This window comes from Pyrus communis, chromosome 14, assembly GCF_963583255.1.
Source record: "Pyrus communis chromosome 14, drPyrComm1.1, whole genome shotgun sequence".
NCBI lineage: Eukaryota > Viridiplantae > Streptophyta > Magnoliopsida > Rosales > Rosaceae > Pyrus > Pyrus communis.
In genome coordinates, this window is record NC_084816.1 from 3,281,256 (window position 1) to 3,301,211 (window position 19,956).

Here is a 19,956-nt window from a genome sequence, read left to right on the forward strand (position 1 = left end):
GCAAACATTGATTTGCCTGCTTTAATTTTCCACTTCCGCAAGACGCCGTTAGCATCTTCCGCTGCTGGTTGTGTAACTTCACTACCACCGACAACCTCCCACAAGTCTTGACCTTGAAGGTAAGACTCTATACACGTTGCCCACGTGTTATAGTTTTGGTTGTTGAGCTTCTTGATTCCTCCAACAACTTGAAGATCACCCATCGTATCGGCAAGACTTTGACTACACCGAACAAGCTTGAGTGACTACTGTGCAGAGTAATACACTACTCTCGACACAAAGAAGCTCCCTCTCAAGGTTTGTGATAACCCCATCAATAATCTCAAGAAATTTTTTCTGATGTGGAAGATCAGTCAAAACTGCAACCACAGAGCATACTCGGAATTTCAAGAGACTTTACAACCAATGCTCTACCAAGAACGATCCCTGACCAACTTGGCTCTGATACCAATTGTTGAATAAGAAGAGTATCCAAGATAACTCTAATGATCCCAAGAAGAAGAAAATAGAGCACACTCTTAAAGAAAGATCACAAAACAAACTAATTAGCAAAGCTTTTCTTATTTAGCTCTAGGCTTTGTTTTTCCTTGGATGATCTACAATGCTTGGGGACTTGGGTATTTATAGCAAACCAAATGAAAGCTACACCACACAGTTAATTAAACTAAGATTATTTACTACCACACAAAACCCATTAATTGCACCTAATTATGTTGTCTTCCACACAACCTTACCTAACTTTGCAATTGTAAGCAATTACATCATCAAACTAGATATGGACTTGGACTTTAGATTGGGTTGTGGATTACTTATTGTTTTGGGTTGACATTGATTCTCAACAGTATATAAGGTGTGCTTTTCTCCTTTTCTTTTACATTGAACAATCTAAGCACGCATGTTTTCCCTTCTTCAGGTTTTCTCCATTTCATATTCACCATGAACTTATTAGTGATTATGCCATTGGTGATAACGGTGTTGTAAGTGTAATTTGTATTGCGAAACAAAGTTTGCTCAGTGCAGGTCCATGTTGGGTACTTTGGGTCACTCTTCATTATGGTGTTACTCATCATTGTCTCAGCACCTTAATATTTTACTCGAGTTCTTCAGGCTGTGAAGGTAACACTATCTCCTTTGAGCCACTTTTTTATGCAATTATAAAAGGATTAATATTTTTATCCTTGAGAATTAATCGTGTTTATGATAAACTGTTTATTGCAGATATGAAGGAAGTAGTCTCTGTTATTTTAAGCAGAAAATTCAAGCTACCAACAAGAAGTTACTTACTCCTACAAACATGTGCATTCTCTACCCCAACTGTCTGAAGAATTAATCGTGTTTATGATAAACTGTTTATAACATCTTTCCTTTTTCTACAGCTGTGGTGGAGAACATTGGCATGGCCCTCGCAGCAGCCGAAGTTGCTGGAATGAAGTGTATCGTAACCAAAAGCAGGTAACTTACTTTTACCATATGAACAAAAAGAGTGCTTCCATATTTCCCACCTTCTTAGTATCTCAGATTATACTTCTAATTTGATAGAAAGTTCATGAGCATGCTTTGTGTGTAATCCTTGCTAGTCATGTATGTCAAATGTTTAGGGCAATCAAATGAGAAACATGTTCACTTTATCTCTTAAAACTCCAATTTCAGGTACACAGCTGATGAAGACTTTCAAAATGCATATGCAAACTTTGACTTCTTTGGAGATTCGCCGGAAGGAGCGATTTTACTTGGGAACCTGCAGAAGCCTTTTGTCAAACAGTAACAGTTTATGAATTAAATTCATTCAAAGTCGGTCCTCCATCTACAAAATGTTGGTGAAGGGTTACAAAATGTTGGCGAGGAGTCTCATGATCATGAAATTATTGAAGACGATTTCTTAAAGGTTGAAATTTCATGGAGTTTTGCTTAGAGTGGTTGTATATGATTTTACTTTTGATTGTCGGGTTTGCAGACTCTACCCCACCCATTGTATGTTTTCTCAAGTAATATAATTTGAGCGTGAGGGCCTAGCCCCCCAGCTTTGACTGGGTTCCAGCCCTCTTTAAATATATATATATATATATATATATATATATATATATATATATATATATATATATGTTTGTGTATTAAAAAGAAGGCACGTTTTGTGCCTTCGTAATGTGCACTAAAAAACTTAGGACTAGCCCTGACAACACCTTGGTAGGGATGGAGCCACCCTAGGCTTACTAGGGGCGGATGCCATGTAAAATTATTTACCTTTTTATGGCATCTAATACTCCTAAGTTGTCCTTGGAAGTTCTTGTAGCAGATCGAAAAGTGTGACCTTTAAATTGTCAAGAGGGCACAAAAGAAAGTAAACTCATCCAAATGATGTATCTTGAAATAAATAAAATTCGTAAAAGAAAATAAAAAAGTAAACCTGTTCAAATGTGAAGGAATGGGCATTGTGACATTATTTTGTGTACAAACTAAATCTGAGATTTGTATATTTGTCCAACAACTGGACCAAAAGGAAAAGAAAAACAAAGCGCAAAGATGAGATCCGATCCGCACGTTTGACATACAGTTTCGTATATGTAATTTTGAAAAAAGTTGATGTTTCACTATAAATTAATTGACAATATGGTGAGTTTTTAATTACGTATAACCATATGCAATGTTCTTTTTCTTTTTTTTACTGATGTGAGATTCATACTCTCAACGCTTACTTATGGAACATGAAACCTATTAAACATATATATGTTAACCAAAACATCAAAGTAACAGTATTCTAAACCTATCATAAATGCTATGTGTTATAACTTTTTACGTGACATTACATGTTTAATTTACAAATTTTTCTCCTTATTCACGATTATAAATGGAGTCAAAGGGGTATATGCAAATGCAACCAATTTTCTTTTGGAAATGATGACTCACTGTTATTTATTCCCTCCTTATTTCCATGCTATAAATGCTCTCCTTACAAACATAAACAAAGCAAAAAGGTTCTACACTACCTAATTTATGGATCATGTCCTTGATTAGTACAAAGATGATGTGAAGTGCAAACAAAGAGCCTTGATTTTTATTTAACTAAAAGGCCCCCTCCATGTGTTAGCCCTTACAAAGCAGAGAGTTTACAAAGAATCAGACCAAGATGTCATTACAAACTCCAATTAGTAATACACCATTCCTCTTCGATTTCATGGGTTCCTTGCATATTTTCAATGAGGTCAGCCTACCACGTATGTAGGAGGACACGTCAAGTACACTATTATCCTGATCTTTCGTGATAATGATATAAAATTACATGTAAGTTCCTTTATAAATAGTGTTGATTTGCATAACATACAGTCAAACCACAATGATAGTAAATCTATAGTTGTGAAAGTTGCTCTTCATGTATAAATTATTTAGGCTCAAATTTTTCCATATAACTTTATTGCTATGTATCAGTCAATGTTAGAAGTTGTTTAACCATAATTTTCATTCGATATGCTAAGTGGTACTAAAGAAATTTCCAAATTTTTGCTTTGTATTTTTTTTAAATGTTTTAGTTGGGTACTTGCCTTGTAAAGGTGGATATTTTGTATCAAATGTTGGGGCCACATGCTGGCATCTGGTGACACACCCCGACCGAGATTAGGGCGTGCTGGCCGTCACACGAAGGTGACGTAGCCATGTGCACGTGCGGAAGCTAATGAGATTGTAATATAAAAGTACGAATAATTAAAAACTAGCATACAAAGTACTAAAACAAGTGCTAGCGTATGTGAGACACAAATCAGAGCAAGTCTACAGCAGTCCAAAAGAAAAGATGCGACAAAAATACACTCGAAGGTGACCCTACAATGGTGAGTGTCTGTCAGAAATGCCGGGACGCCCTCTGGGAAAAACCACCGAACCTGCTAGACCACTAGAACCTGGAGGGGCGCAAAAACAAAAGCGTGAGTGGGCAAAAACAAAGCTCTTTGAAAACTCTTTAGGAAAATACATTCTAACCCCTCGCCGTAAAACCTGTATACTTCCCAGAAAATGAACATATATACGTATGTATAGATATGCCAATCATGCTCCAAAAATATGCCACATCGGAATCTCATAATAAAATGTAAGTGCTCAAGCATAACTCATATCAATAACATATAATCTGGCAGCCGGGAGTCACCTAACGTGACCTGTACGGCTGCATATAGAGCTCCATCTCAAACTCAATAACTGAATCTGCACACGAGTCGGAACCACCTAACGTGGTCTGTACGACAGGACTGGGTGTAATATATACGCTCTAGTGCTACGATCACGTGAAGACTGTGCGAATAATCGCGGGTCACCTACGAGTCGGAACCACCTAATGTGGTCTGTACGACAAGACTGTGCACCTACTTGGATCCAAGCTGAGCGTGTGGTGCGGGTGAACATCACGTGAAGGACTCTGCCCTACTCTGGGCGGGAGCACTAACACCGGGGGTGCAGATTATGAGCTCTCTAAGCATCTCAAGCTACTACTGAAATACAAACATGAATACCACTTACCTGGCACTTACCTGTGCGTCCACAGCACCAATTACACATATATAAATGTATGCCGCTACTAATGCATAAACGATAATAATAAAGTGCATGGCATAAATCAATTAACCCTTTTTAATTTATTTTCTGGGAATATAGTTGTATATAGGTATATACGGAAAACAAAAGCCCACTCACTGATAAGTGGAAGGGTCGTAGCCCCCCTGCCTCGAGTGTGCACGCTCGTCCTCGGGATACGTATCACCTATATGTGAAATAACTACGAAAACGTTAATTTAAACGCACATAACCAACTTCTCGTAATAACTTCTCATACATTGCTCAAAATGGACAATTGAATATACCAACGTGCTCTACACAACCTCAGGATCACAACCATATTTTTAAAATAATTTTTGGACCTCTCACGCGCCCCCACGCGCCAGAATAGGCACGGACCTACGCGCCCCCACGCGCAGCCACGTGCCATGCACACTGACGCCGTTAGGAATATTCCGTCAGTTTTGACAAATTCCGTTAACGGCGTCAGGAATATTCCGTCACCTTCTCCGGCGAGACTCCGGCGCCGTCGCCGGCGCCGGAAAACTGGGAAATTTTCAAACTTAGTTTTCTCACTCGTTTCTCAACCAATTTTCATGATTCAAACGCCAAAATGAAGCTTAGGACTAGTAGAATCACGATAGACTAGTTTTAAAGCCTAAAAACTACTAGATTATACCTGTCCACAACTTCAAAAACCGGCCAACTTTGAACAGGATGATCCCGACGTCCAAACTCGTCCAACGAAGTGCTCCGAGGCTCCTTGGGACCTCACTAAGACATCTACAAGCTTCAAAATCCCAAAAACACACTAGTTTAAGGTTTGCATGAATAGTGCTCAAATCGGCCATTGTCGAATCGACGTGAAAACGTTAGAATTCTTACCTGAAAATGGTATGGTTGCACTCGTACGAGCTTCACGAGTTCGATGGTGTCCTTAGTTTCTTGATTTGTGAAGGTTTGAGTATACTTGTGTGTGTGTCCATGCGTTGAAGGATGAAGAAGAAATGGTAGAGGACTCGGGGAGAGAGAGAGAGAAGAGACAGAGGGTGAGGGAATCCCGGGAGAGTGAGACAGGGTGTATGAGTGTGTGTGTGGTCCTACAACACCACACAACACAACACTAAACGTACACGAACGAACTAGGGGTAAAATGGTAATTTCACACATACGTTCTAATAATCCCGGGACGGGATGTCACAACCTACCCACCTTAATAGAATTTCGTCCCGAAATTCAAAACAACCACATATAACCCCTAGTGATCGAAGAACAATCTAGGATACAAATCCCTCATTCGATCTTCTGTCTCCCATGTAGCTTCCTCGACTGAATGATTCATCCACAAAACTTTCACTAAATTCACCGTCTTGTTCCTCAGAACCTTCTTTTTCCAATCTAAGATCGTTAACGGTTCCTCGTCATACGTCAAATCTGGATTAATCTCCAACGGTTGAGGAGGTATCACATGCAACGGATCAGCAACATAATGTCGGAGCATAGACACGTGAAAAACGTTATGCACTTTAGCCAACTCCGGAGGCAACTCCAATCTGTAAGCTACCTCACCAACTCGTTCTGTGACCATGTATGGTCCGATGTACCTAGGGCTCAACTTCCCCTTCTTTCCAAACCGCACGATACCTCTCCACGGTGAAAGCTTCAAAAATACCCAATCTCCGACCTCATACATTCTGTCTGTAGCATGCCGATCTGCTAAACTTTTCTGCCTATCCTGAACTGCTTTCAGGTTAGACCTAATTACCTGAACATTCTGAGTAGTCTCCTCGACAATCTCCGGACCCACTAAAACTCTTTCTCCAACCTCTGACCAACATAACGGAGTGCGACAAGATCTACCATACAAGGCCTCAAATGGCGCCATGCCAATGCTCGAATGGAAACTGTTGTTGTAAGAAAATTCCATCAAATCTAACCGCTGGTGCCAAGCATCGGTAAACTGCAACACCGAAGCTCGCAGCATATCTTCTAAGGTCTGAATAGTTCTCTCTGACTGTCCGTCTGTCTGTGGATGATATGTCGTACTATAAAGTAGTCTCGTACCCAAAGCTTCCTGAAAAGCTACCCAAAACTTCGATGTGAATCGTGGATCACAATCCGAGACAATACTCACAGGGACACCATGATACTTCACAACCTTCGAGATAAACAACTCCGCTAACCGGCTCAAAGAATACTCTCTCTCACTGGGATAAAATGTGCCGACTTAGTGAGCCGATCAACTATCACCCAAATGCCGTCAAAGCCATTATGTGTACGCGGCAACTTGTACACAAAATCCATAGTGATATTTTCCCATTTCCACTCTGGAACGGGAAGCGGCTGCAATAGCCCAAACGGCTTCTTTCTTACTGCTTTAACCTGATGACAAACAACACACCTGCTTACATACTCGGCTATTTCCCTTTTCATACCCGGCCAATAATAAAATGGTCGAATGGTATGATACATTTTAGTCGCTCCTGGATGCATGGCGTAAGCCGAGACATGTGCTTCATCAAGAATTTCTTTCTTCAACTCCACATTATTAGGCACGAACATTCTACCCTCTAGCATCAACATGCCATCCGAATCACGCACTCTGAGATCTCGCCTCATTCCTTGATCTCGAGCTTGGATTAGTTCTTGTGTCTGCTCATCAGCTACTTGAGCTGCAAGCACCCGATCAACCAAGATTGGCCTAACTTGAAAATTAGCAAGTAACACCACTTCTCGATCTTCTGCTTCTAACCTAACTCCCGTAGTACGCAAGTCCACCAAAAGAGGAATACGACTAGCGTACAACGCATTGATACGGCCATGTGACTTCCTGCTAAGTGCATCGGCCACTACGTTCGCACGACCAGGGTGATAATCAATCGTGCAATCGTAATCGCTGAGCAACTCCAACCACCTCCGTTGACGAAGATTAAGTTCTTTCTGAGTGAAAAGATACTGAAGACTCTTGTGATTTGTGAAGATCCTACACTTCTCCCCGTAAAGGTAGTGTCTCCACAACTTCAACGTAAAGATGATAGCAGCCAACTCTAAATCATGTGTAGGGTAATTCAACTCATGAGGTTTCAACTGCCGCGAAGCATAGGCAATCACCCTACCATGCTGCATCAATACACATCCCAGACCATTCAAGGAAGCATCGCTATAAACCTCGAAATCACCACTATCGTCCGGGAGTGCCAAAACAGGTGCATGAGTGAGACAATGCTTCAACTGCTGGAAACCCTGCTCACACTTATCATCCCACTCAAATTTAACATCCTTCCTCGTTAACCTCGTCAATGGTAAGGCAATCACCGAAAAATCCTTAAAGAATCTCCGGTAATACCCCGCCAATCCAAGGAAACTTTTTACCTCAGTAATGGTTCGTGGTTGCTCCCAACTCTCCACAGCTGCAACCTTCTGAGGGTCAACCAAAATACCCTGAGCAGAAATGATGTGCCCCAAAAACGCGACTTGATCTAACCAGAACTGGCACTTGCTAAACTTAGCATACAATTGGTGTTCCCTTAACCTTTTCAACACCAAAGTAAGATGTCGAACATGCTCCGCTTTTGACTTAGAATACACCAGAATATCGTCAATGAAGACAATAACAAATCTATCCAAGTAAGGCTGGAACACCCGGTTCATTAAATCCATAAAAGCTGCTGGTGCATTCGTCAACCCAAACGGCATAACCAGAAACTCGTAATGACCGTAACGAGTCATGAACGCCGTCTTAGGAACATCATCCCTACTAATCTTCAGCTGATAGTACCCAGACCTCAAGTCTATCTTAGAGAATACACAAGCACCTCTCAGCTGATCAAATAAATCATCAATACGAGGCAATGGATAACGGTTTTTAATCGTCACCCGATTCAATTGCCTGTAATCAATACACAGCCTCAAAGTTCCGTCTTTCTTCTTCACAAACAACACTGGAGCGTCCCAAGGCGAAGTACTAGGCTGAATAAACCCCTTATCCACTAATTCCTGCAACTGAACTTTCAATTCCCTTAACTCAACGGGAGTCATACGATAAGGAGTCAAAGAAATAGGATTAGTACCTGGAAGCAACTCAATAGTGAAATCCACGTCTCGATCTGGGGGTAAACCAGGCAAATCCTCGGGAAAAACATCAGGGAAGTGTCTGACCACTCTCACATCCTCAACTCTGCTAGGAACGGCCTCATCTAACACCACATGAGCTAGATACCCCTGACAACCTTTCGACAACAACTTTTTCGCTCGCAAAGCCGAAATAACGCCGTTTCTCACCCCACTCTGCTCACCCACAAAAGTAACCTCAGGTAGTCCAGGACGGTGAAACGTAACTACTTTCCCGTAACAATCGATGTTGGCACGATAGAAATGCAACCAATCCGTGCCCAAAATCACATCAAAATCAACAATATCTAACGGGATAAGGTCAGCTGGCATAACAACACCCTCTACTATCATTGGGCATCCTGGGTACATACAATCTACCACACATCTCTCTCCTCTAGGCATAGCGAACTCTAAATCGTACCCTAGAGGTGTGGGGCGAGGTTGCGTCATTTGAGCAAATGTATGAGAAATAACGGAATGTGTAGCTCCACAATCAATTAAGACTCTAGCAAAATAACCAAGAATGTTTAACGTACCCATAATTAGATCCGGGTTGTTCTGAGCATCCTGCAGGGAAATATTGTGAATACGCCCCTGGCCCTGCTGTCGTCCGCCACGACCTCTGCTCGCCTGAACACCGCGACCTTGAGCTCCACGTCCCTGACCGGGCTGACCCATCTGTCTCGAAGACCCTGCACTACTAGTAGCAATCTCACCATGTTGATACTGTCCTCCTTGGTACCACTGAGAACCACCCGCTGGAGCTGGAGGATACGGCATGTAGCTGCTGGGATACGGGGGATAACTACCCTGTGAATACGGGTCCTGGGGTACTGATACTGTCCCAGAGCATAGGGAACAGCATCACCCTGGTAGTGGTAGGCACCACATCTACCTGCCTGACCATAACTACTCGGACCTTGAATTTGCAGAATCGGTGCAGGTGGTGGCATAAAGGTCTGCTGCGGCTTCTGCTGTTGACCCTGGGGACAATTCACAGCTCTATGTCCCATCTGCCCACATGTATAACAACCACCGCCGCCACGCCTACACTCGCCGAAATGTCGGTTATTACACCTACGGCAAACTGGGGGTCGGCTCCGGCCACCATTACCTTGTCTCTGGCCTCGAGCGCCTCCAGTAAACCTATTTCCTCGTCCTTGTCTAGAGGCACTGAAACCACCACTAGACAAACTCGAACTAGTACCACCCCTTTTAAAGTTCTGAGTCTGGCGAGGCCCAAGCGACGTTTGACCTTTTCCTTTGTCATCTTTCTTTTCATCACTGTCGCTCGACATATTCTCTGAGTCCTCAATCCTCAATAGTATCTCGTAGAAATCCTGGTAGGACTCACAATGAGTAGTAGTCGCCATAGAACGCCATCTCTTCCTAGTGCCTAAGCGGAAACGACGAAGCATCTCCGCCGGATTACTTGCGACGTCCGGATGGTAACGAGACAGATCAGTGAACTTACGATAATACTCGTTAGCCGTCATCTTTCGCTGTTTCAACTCGGTGAATTCCTGTTTCTTACGATCAATATACTCAGCGGGCACAAACCTCCTCTTAAACACATCCTTGAAAACATTCCAATCAGTCCTCTGAGCTGGAGTCAACCTACGAAGTTCCTGCTCCCACCAGGCTGCAGACTCCATCTCCAGAAACCATGAGGTTGTCTCGACCCACCTTTCCATAGGAAGGTTCCCCTGATTATGCAACACACGGAAAGTCTTCTCAATGTGTTCTAGCCACCGTTCTGCGCCTTCATGACCCTCACTACCATTGAACTTATCCAATTTCAGGTTATACATAGTCTCCAGATGAGTCCTCTGGGGAGGGCGCATCACTGACTGAAGGGCTGTAGCAATAACTTCCCCCAACTGAGCAACATCGGGGAAGCTAGACTCAGAAGAACGACGTGGTTCCCGACGAGGTGGCATAATTCTGACAGAAGACATCAACCATTAGAATACTCACAAGGACACAAGACTGCCAAACCTAAGCTCTGATACCAAACTGACACACCCCGACCGAGATCAGGGCGTGCTGGCCGTCACACGAAGGTGACGTAGCCATGTGCACGTGCGGAAGCTAATGAGATTGTAATATAAAAGTACGAATAATTAAAAACTAGCATACAAAGTACTAAAACAAATGCTAGCGTATGTGAGACACAAATCAGAGCAAGTCTACAGCAGTCCAAAAGAAAAGATGCGACAAAAATACACTCGAAGGTGACCCTACAATGGTGAGTGTCTGTCAGAAATGCCGGGACGCCCTCTGGGAAAAACCACCGAACCTGCTAGACCACTAGAACCTGGAGGGGCGCAAAAACAAAAACGTGAGTGGGCAAAAACAAAGCTCTTTGAAAACTCTTTAGCAAAATACATTCTAACCTCTCGCCGTAAAACCTGTATACTTCCCAGAAAATGAACATATATACGTATGTATAGATATGTCAATCATGCTCCAAAAATATGCCACATCGGAATCTCATAATAAAATGTAAGTGCTCAAGCATAACTCATATCAATAACATATAATCTGGCAGCCGGGAGTCACCTAACGTGACCTGTACGGCTGCATATAGAGCTCCATCTCAAACTCAATAACTGAATCTGCACACGAGTCAGAACCACCTAACGTGGTCTGTACGACAGGACTGGGTGTAATATATACGCTCTAGTGCTACGATCACGTGAAGACTGTGCCAATAATCGCGGGTCACCTACGAGTCGGAACCACCTAATGTGGTCTGTACGACAAGACAGTGCACCTACTTGGATCCAAGCTGAGCGTGTGGTGCGGGTGAACATCACGTGAAGGACTCTGCCCTACTCTGGGCGGGAGCACTAACATCGGGGGTGCAGATTATGAGCTCTCTAAGCATCTCAAGCTACTACTGAAATACAAACATGAATACCACTTACCTGGCACTTACCTGTGCGTCCACAGCACCAATTACACATATATAAATGTATGCCGCTACTAATGCATATGATAATGCATAAACGATAATAATAAAGTGCATGGCATAAATCAATTAACCCTTTTTAATCTATTTTCTGGGAATATAGTTGTATATAGGTATATACGGAAAACAAAAGCCCACTCACTGATAAGTGGAAAGGTCGTAGCCCCCCTGCCTCGAGTGTGCACGCTCGTCCTCGGGATACGTATCACCTATATGTGAAATAACTACGAAAACGTTAATTTAAACGCACATAACCAACTTCTCGTAATAACTTCTCATACATTGCTCAAAATGGACAATTGAATATACCAACGTGCTCTACACAACCTCAGGATCACAACCATATTTTTAAAATAATTTTTGGACCTCTCACGCGCCCCCACGCGCCAGAATAGGCACGGACCTACGCGCCCCCACGCGCAGCCACGTGCCATGCACACTGACGCCGTTAGGAATATTCCGTCAGTTTTGACAAATTCCGTTAACGGCGTCAGGAATATTCCGTCAGATTTGACGGAATATTCCGTCACCTTCTCCGGCGAGACTCCGGCGCCGTCGCCGGCGTCGGAAAATTGGGAAATTTTCAAACTTAGTTTTCTCACTCGTTTCTCAACCAATTTTCATGATTCAAACGCCAAAATGAAGCTTAGGACTAGTAGAATCACGATAGACTAGTTTTAAAGCCTAAAAACTACTAGATTATACCTGTCCACAACTTCAAAAACCGGCCAACTTTGAACAGGACGATCCCGACGTCCAAACTCGTCTAACGAAGTGCTCCGAGGCTCCTTGGGACCTCACTAAGACATCTACAAGCTTCAAAATCCTAAAAACACACTAGTTTAAGGTTTGCATGAATAGTGCTTAAATCGGCCATTGTCGAATCGACGTGAAAACGTTAGAATTCTTACCTGAAAATGGTATGGTTGCACTTGTACGAGCTTCACGAGTTCGATGGTGTCCTTAGTTTCTTGATTTGTGAAGGTTTGAGTATACTTGTGTGTGTGTCCATGCGTTGAAGGAAGAAGAAGAAATGGTAGAGGACTCGGGGAGAGAGAGAGAGAAGAGACAGAGGGTGAGGGAATCCCGGGAGAGTGAGATAGGGTGTATGAGTGTGTGTGTGGTCCTACAACACCACACAACACAACACTAAACGTACACGAACGAACTAGGGGTAAAATGGTAATTTCACACATACGTTCTAATAATCCCGGGACGGGATGTCACATCTGGCACAACTCGCTCAATAGTTAATAAGACCATTTCTAACCAAGGGCTGGTCAGATAGCTCGTTTTAGCCATCTGACCCTCTAAGATATTAATATTTTAATGAACAATATAGGGTCATATTTGCCTCCGTCTCCAACCGAGGGCCATAGGGTTCGTTTTAGCCCTGTCACAAAAAAAAACCGTCTCTAATCGAGGGTCATAGGGCCAAACATAATTTATTATTTAAATTTAAAAAATACAACAACTTAAATTCAAATCTAACAACTTAAATTTAAAAACTACAACGGTAACCAGCCCAAAAAACCAAAAAAAAATAGAATTTTTAAGAATTAAAAAAAAAATTAAAAAAAAAAAAAAAAAACCAAAAGGGCCCAAAAAACCAAAAAGAAAAAAATGAATACAACGGCTAGTCAGCTAGCCGTTAGATTCAAATTTTTGTTTAAGCATTCTTGTCGGTTATAACCAACATGATTGCTCTATTTTCTGGCCAGCCCTTTGGCCCTTTCAGATTCCGTGAGGTCCACGAGCCCTCTAGTCTAGCCCTCGGTTAAAGACGGTTTTCAGGCTATATTTGACTCTCTGGCCCTCTAAACCATTCGGTTGGAGATGGCCTAAGCTCTCGCTCTCACTCTCAGTCATGGGCCTTCTGGGACACATAGTTTTGGCATTGCAAAGCAATTACCAGCCAGTGTGTGGCATCTTTGAGAACTGAGCTTGTACATTGATTGCATGCATTCAACTCTCTTCTCTCCCTCTTTGCCTCTCCATCAACACTTTCCATGCTCCATTGTGAGCACTTACCTTCCTTGGATCGAGAAAGTTATAAATCTACATTGTTGTTCAAGTATAGTTGATTTGAAACCTAAATTGATACTTAATTTTTTTTTTTTTTAAAGTGTTAGTAAACGTTTGAAAATTCAAGAATTGAAATGATATCAATTTCTTTAATACTTGCTAATAGTAAGTCAACATGTTATAAAGTAAAAGAAAATTTTACTAGGAGAAGTCATGAATCAAGATAATACATTGTTGTTTTTGTATACTTAATCACAAACCCAAACTGAATTTAACGGGTGTACTCTACCTAATTTTTTTATTATTTCACCATGACCTATATTAAAAATAAAATCTTGTCTGTAACCGGATATGCATCTTCCTTTCTCTATCATTCTCATGACGAGAGAGACACCAAAGAGTGAAATATATCCCGGCCGCGGTTGTATGACATAATTTCTCCTCTATAAATGTTCGTAAGTTTTAAATCACAAATTCTTGCCTAGTCTGATTTAATTAGTAAGAAGGTAAAGCATCTTGTTTCATGTGATGGGCTAAGAATTTATTTTTGGAATTTTTGCACTTGGCATGGGGAGCTGATGGGAGGTGGATTGTCCGCGCTTCCATTTCCATACTCTTCTTATGTCCTCCTGTGATGTGTGGTCGCGGTTAAGCTACATCAATATTTTATATTAATTTTTTATAGAAATAATAAAACAAAAAGTAATAGGAATATAAAATATTGACGTGGCTTAACCGTGACCATACAAACAAAAGGGTATAGGAAGAGTATGAAAATGGGAGGGCAGACAATCCACCTCCATGCTGATGAGCATGCAAATCTAAATGTAATAATGGTAGGCTGAGGGTGGTTGGCAGTAAAATAAAAAAGGTAGAGGTAGTGGTTGGACATGGTTTCCCTCCCTCCAGTCCACAACTCTTCCATCAAAGATTGTACAGTCTGCCTAGCACCCACAGTTCATAAGTTATATTATTCAAGATCCCATGTCTCATTAGCTTCAACTTTCAATTAAATTGGTCACTTCTTGTCTCAGTTTAAGTCATATCATCACCATCAGAATAAGATTAACTGATAATGGCGATTTCACAAAGACGAGAAAACCAAATTACTTCTAATGGGAGAAGGGCACAAAAAAAGCCTAGATTACTAGTTAGGTATTGAGTTTTTACCCCTCAATTTAAGGTCTTGAAGTGTTGTTGTATAAAACTTATAACCGATGTGCTTTTTATCATATACTAACCTTTATGAGGATTCAAGAGAAATTTATAAAGCATTTTCGATTCCTTAATTTTTATGCATAACCAATGAATGAGAACTACATAATAATAACATGGTAGAATAGAAAGAAAAAAACATACTAGTGTAGCTGGAGCCACCTATTCAATTAAAACATATGCAGACGACTACCTACTATTTTTGTGCTCTCGAATTTTTAGGCCCCTGAGGATCGCTTGGCTCACCCTGAATCAAGGTCGGCCTTGGTTTTAAATGAAGGCAAGCAAAGGGTAAGTGGTATAGCGTATTGCCTCCGTGGTTGGATTGTAAAAACACTCACTCCACCTGGTATCAAAACTCTCCCTCCCTATATTTCTATTGTAAAAAAAGAAAAAGAAAAAACAATGAAATAATGAGTCTACATTTGCTACATGCATCATCATTTAACGATAAAATAAAATACATGAATCAATAGTCTAAAATTATAACAAATTCTAATATCAGATTTTCTCCCTCGTTATGCTCATCTTGCTGCTTTTCGCGTAAAAGTGTTAGATGGAGGGTGAATCTTTGGATGGAGGTTCTACAACTAGGATTGAAGATGTTTGGATGCGGATTTTGCCCTTTTGGGCCGGGTCATAGGGTAATCCAACAACTATTTGGACTCGTTTAAGAGCCCCGAGCTAACCGCATTCAGCACAGATTAACGACGTCGTCCTCTACACTGCCAGCTATGCTATAAGAGTCGGAAGTCGGAACTGTACTTTCGTAAGGCTCACTCCATCCCTCTCTCGCCCTTCGCTTCTCTTCTCCCAAGAGCGAACCAGAAGAATCGAAGCACCAAACCTAAACCCTCCCAGAGCGCAACAATGGCAGGCTCAGCCATGTTGTTGGATCCGAAGCCCTTGCCGGAGCCACCGGCATCGATCCCCTCCATAATATCCGACCTCCAGGGCTACACCGAGCAGAGCCAGGCCTCCGACGAGGACGATCTCTACAGCCGCCTCAAGTCCTACCAGCGGGAACTCGAGTTCATCGACATCCAGGAGGAGTACGTCAAGGACGAGCTGAAAAATCTGAAGCGCGAGAAATTTGGGAAGCGGTGGAACCGCCACTTACTCACCACGAGTTATACAAACAGATTGGAATAGATCCCCCACTTGGTGTATTACTCTATGGTCCACCTGGAACCGGTAAAACTATGTTAGTATATAAGTAGTGAAAATTTTTTTTTTTTTAAGTTATTAATTTTTCAACACACATCTCACTATTTATATAGTGACACGTAATGTACCATCTCATGTATTAGTCATTGAGCGTTACTAAACATTAAACTGCCGCCTTCATCAGAGTTGTTGGTTCAGAAGTATGTGGGAGATGTAAGATTTTGATATGTTTTGTGTGTGATCCTACTTCTTACATTCCACAAATACCCTTATCATTTTTGGAATAGCAAATGTCGTGGGTGAATGTAGCAAGGGCACTGTGATATTTTCATGTTTCCTCCCTGTCTGCGGATTTATATTTATTGACTAAATTAGAAACATTGTGAGCACTTATTGTTTATTTATTTGTCAAGGGTTCGCGAATGGTTCGGGATGTTTTCCGTCTTGCCAAGGAGAATGCTCCTGCCATCATCTTTATTGATGAGGTGGATGCTATTGCTACTGCCAGGCTTGATGCTCAAACTGGAGCTGACAGAGAAGTTCAGCGAATCCTGATGGAGCTCCTTAATCAGGTAGGTCTTGAGTTTTGATTTGAAAAAATAAGTAATCCTAATGAACTACTACCTTATATCAACCAGAGCTTGGATGTCTCTTGGCCAGACAAAATCAGTGCTGCTGAGGTGAGATTAATTTCTTTTAGGAGAGAATATGCATATTGTTTTAGTTCTTCTACCAGCGTTAAGTCCTACTGCTATGTTATATGTGTGTTTTTTCTTCTCTGTTTTAACTTAATTTCGGGTTTTGGTTGTTGGGTTTTTGTTGTCAGGCATGTGCTATGTTCTTGAAATACTAAGAATATTTGCTTCAAGCTCTTGGTTAGAACAATTGTGGCGATTGACATATACGTATTCTTTTTAACGGTCAGTATGAGACGCTTTGTGGGGTCAGATTTAGCCGTTTAATGATTGATAACGAGAACCTCAATATGAATAGCTACAAAGTTGAATATGAGTTCTCTTACTGGACTTCACCTGTAGTATTCTGAGTGTAAAGATGTTGAAGCTTTGTGGCGGTCTCAGATCTTCAATCATTTTTTTTTTTTTATAAAAAATTGAGTCTATAGTAACTGTTATAAATGGTTGGGTTTGTACAGATTTCTGCTATATGTCAAGAAGCAGGAATGCATGCAGTTAGGAAGAATCGGTATGTCATACTGCCAAACGACTTTGAGAAGGGTTACCAAACCAATGTGAAGAAGCCTGACACTGACTTTGAATTCTACAAATGATCGGTGCTGGAATCCCATATTATAAATCTGTTGCTCGGGTTGATAAAAGATGCTCTCTTATGTTTAATTTGGTCACAATCACGACGCAAGCCACACCACATCCGGAGATATTGGTTCCTTTGAACAATTGTAGCTCAATGTAGGGATGCCTTTAACAACATTCTGAGTTATTGCGGTGATGATGTGTAATATCGAGCTATGGAATGGTTTTCTTTATTCTTCTCCCTCTTCTTTTGAATCAGTTTGACTCCATCCTACAGTAGTTGGATGGAAGGTAGGCAGCACCTTACCAAACTGCGGCAAATTTGAAAAATCAAATTTCATGGTGTGCAAGGCCACAAGATTATTTGTATTCCAGTTTCATGTTCAAACAACTCCAAATTAAGTCATGTAAGCCTTTCAAAGTTTCAAACCCACACCCCCCATTCTCTTCTAATTGATCAATGTACTGTACTGTTGACTTCTGACTTACTATATATATTGTGTGTTTTCCAGTGGCCTGCAGTGGCGTTTTTCAGGATGCTCAATGGGTGCAAACTGAGTAAAGGTATTGATGCACAAGATATTAATTTTCTCGCTCAACCTTCATTTCTCATGACGTTGTTGTTCGGAAATACCTTTTCAAGCTAGCATGTAATTCATGAATTGGCTTACAACGTTGTTGTTGAGAAATACATTGAAATCGAAGCGAATTTCGTTGCTCAACCATCAGTCGATCACTTTGAGTTACACGTGCCAGATTAGTTCTCATTTTGATTCACATTGTTTTGTTCCAAAACTTTTTAAGTGAAATTTTCTTCTGGCCAGATTGTTGTTTTAAAATTATCGGTTAATGACTTTTTATCCTGTCACAATGGTAGTTGTAGATTTAACACATTTGTTGCTTCAATCTCTTGCAGTTTGCTTATTCCATTGGTTCCTGCACAACGAGGAAATTTGTTTGTTTATATTATCCTAAGACCTGTTTTCAGAATAACGACGTTGATATAATATATAGAACTGTTGTAATTGCTTTCTTATGAAGATTTAGGACTGAGTTTTGAGGCTCCTTGTAATATCTGAATTGTATGCACATTGATTCGAATACTATTGATTTTGTGTCTGTAGTTGATATCGCTCTAGTAACTTGATGAACTATTGAGTACACATATTATTGCTGAAATTACCGAGTGATATTATTGTTCATTTTTGTGTCTTTCCTAGCAGAACATTCAAGATCTTGGGACTTTTTGGGATTCAGTGAGAAAGTAGTTGAAATGCAATCATCGAGAGTGGGATTGTTGTTGGTATGTTCGAATGAGATTTTCATCCCGATGAAAATTGTGGAAGTTTCCTTATCCCTTTGATTCTTGCATAATGAGGAAAGTGGGCAAATGTTATTCCAAGACTTGTTATCTGCTAAAACCATATTCATATAATATGCAAAAAAGTTCTTATTCTTATGAAGATTTTGGACTGACTTTTATGATTACTTGTAATTTTTCAACAGAGATTTAAATTGTATGCAGAGGGATTTGAATTCAGTTGACTTTTGTCTCTGTCATAGATAATCCTCGAATAACTTGATGAACAGAGTGTACCCGCACTAGTGCAGAAATTAGGTAAATGAATCTTCAGTTACAAGCTTTTTACTATCAGTTGAAAAGTTGAAATCTGTTCTATATGTTTTTCTTAAGTTGTTTTGGTGTTATCTTTGTACAGGCAGAATTGGGATTCCGATCAAAACTCATGCGTGGATTGGATCAATATCAATTTTTCAACCTCAATCATGTTTCCTTATCATCAAATCTGAATTTGGATACAAATTGGTAATCTTTTAGCTTGTCGATTACAACTGGATCAATATTCTCTGTTTGATACTCGTCGCCAAATCGAAATGCATCCTTATGAGTTTGCACAGGGATTTGAATTCAGTTGATTTTTTTGTGTTGTGTAGATCTTTGGAAGCTTGGGCTTCCTAGTGTCCTTTGTGCCCTGCATTGTTGTGAAAGGAGAGCGCAAGAAGCAGCCTACTGTTGAATAGAGGGAGAGCTTGAGATTTGAAACTGAAAAACGATTGTACTACCCTAATTGTAACTCTTTCTCTCTCTCTCTTCAGTTACTCTCTAAAAGACTCATGCTCATTTTGAAATGTAATTATAGTAAAAACCGGAGAAACTACTAAAAATGGATGTATCGTACAATGTCCTATGATGCATCTTGAAATAAATAAAATTCGTAAAAGAAAATAAAAAAAGAGTAAACCCGTTCAAATGTGAAGGAATGGGCATGGTGACATTATTTTGTGTGCAAACTAATCTGAGATTTGTATATTTGTCGGACTGCTGGACCGAAAGAAAATAGAAAAACAAAGGCAAAGATGGGATCCACTCGGCACGTTTGACATACAATTCTGTATATGTAATTTTGAACGAAGTTAATATTTCACTATAAATTTATTGATAATATGGTGAGTTTTTAACTACATATAAGCACATGCAATGTTTATTTTTTTTTAATTGATGTGAGATTCATACTCTTAACACTTACTCATGGAACATGAAACCCATTAAACATTTATATGTCAACCAAAACATCAAAGTAACAGTATCCTAAGCCTATCATAAATGCAATGTATTATAACTTGTTACGTCAC

The 19,956-nt window shown here is 40.7% G+C and overlaps 1 long non-coding RNA gene across 4 annotated transcripts; it reads left to right on the forward strand.

The window, feature by feature from the left end:
• The first annotated feature begins 16,446 nt into the window (after positions 1 to 16,446).
• On the forward strand, positions 16,447 to 19,657 carry LOC137714854 (uncharacterized). Of its 4 annotated transcripts, XR_011065474.1 has the most exons (8): positions 16,839 to 16,953; positions 17,187 to 17,460; positions 17,564 to 17,711; positions 17,817 to 17,868; positions 18,528 to 18,607; positions 18,830 to 18,922; positions 19,023 to 19,129; positions 19,258 to 19,651. It is a non-coding gene; the product is annotated as an uncharacterized lncRNA (long non-coding RNA). The 4 variants fall into 4 exon arrangements; XR_011065473.1 differs by lacking the exon at positions 16,839 to 16,953 and adding an exon at positions 16,447 to 16,713 and having other exon boundaries at positions 18,528 to 18,922; positions 19,258 to 19,654; XR_011065475.1 differs by having other exon boundaries at positions 18,525 to 18,922; positions 19,258 to 19,657.
• Positions 19,658 to 19,956: the final 299 nt, after the last annotated feature.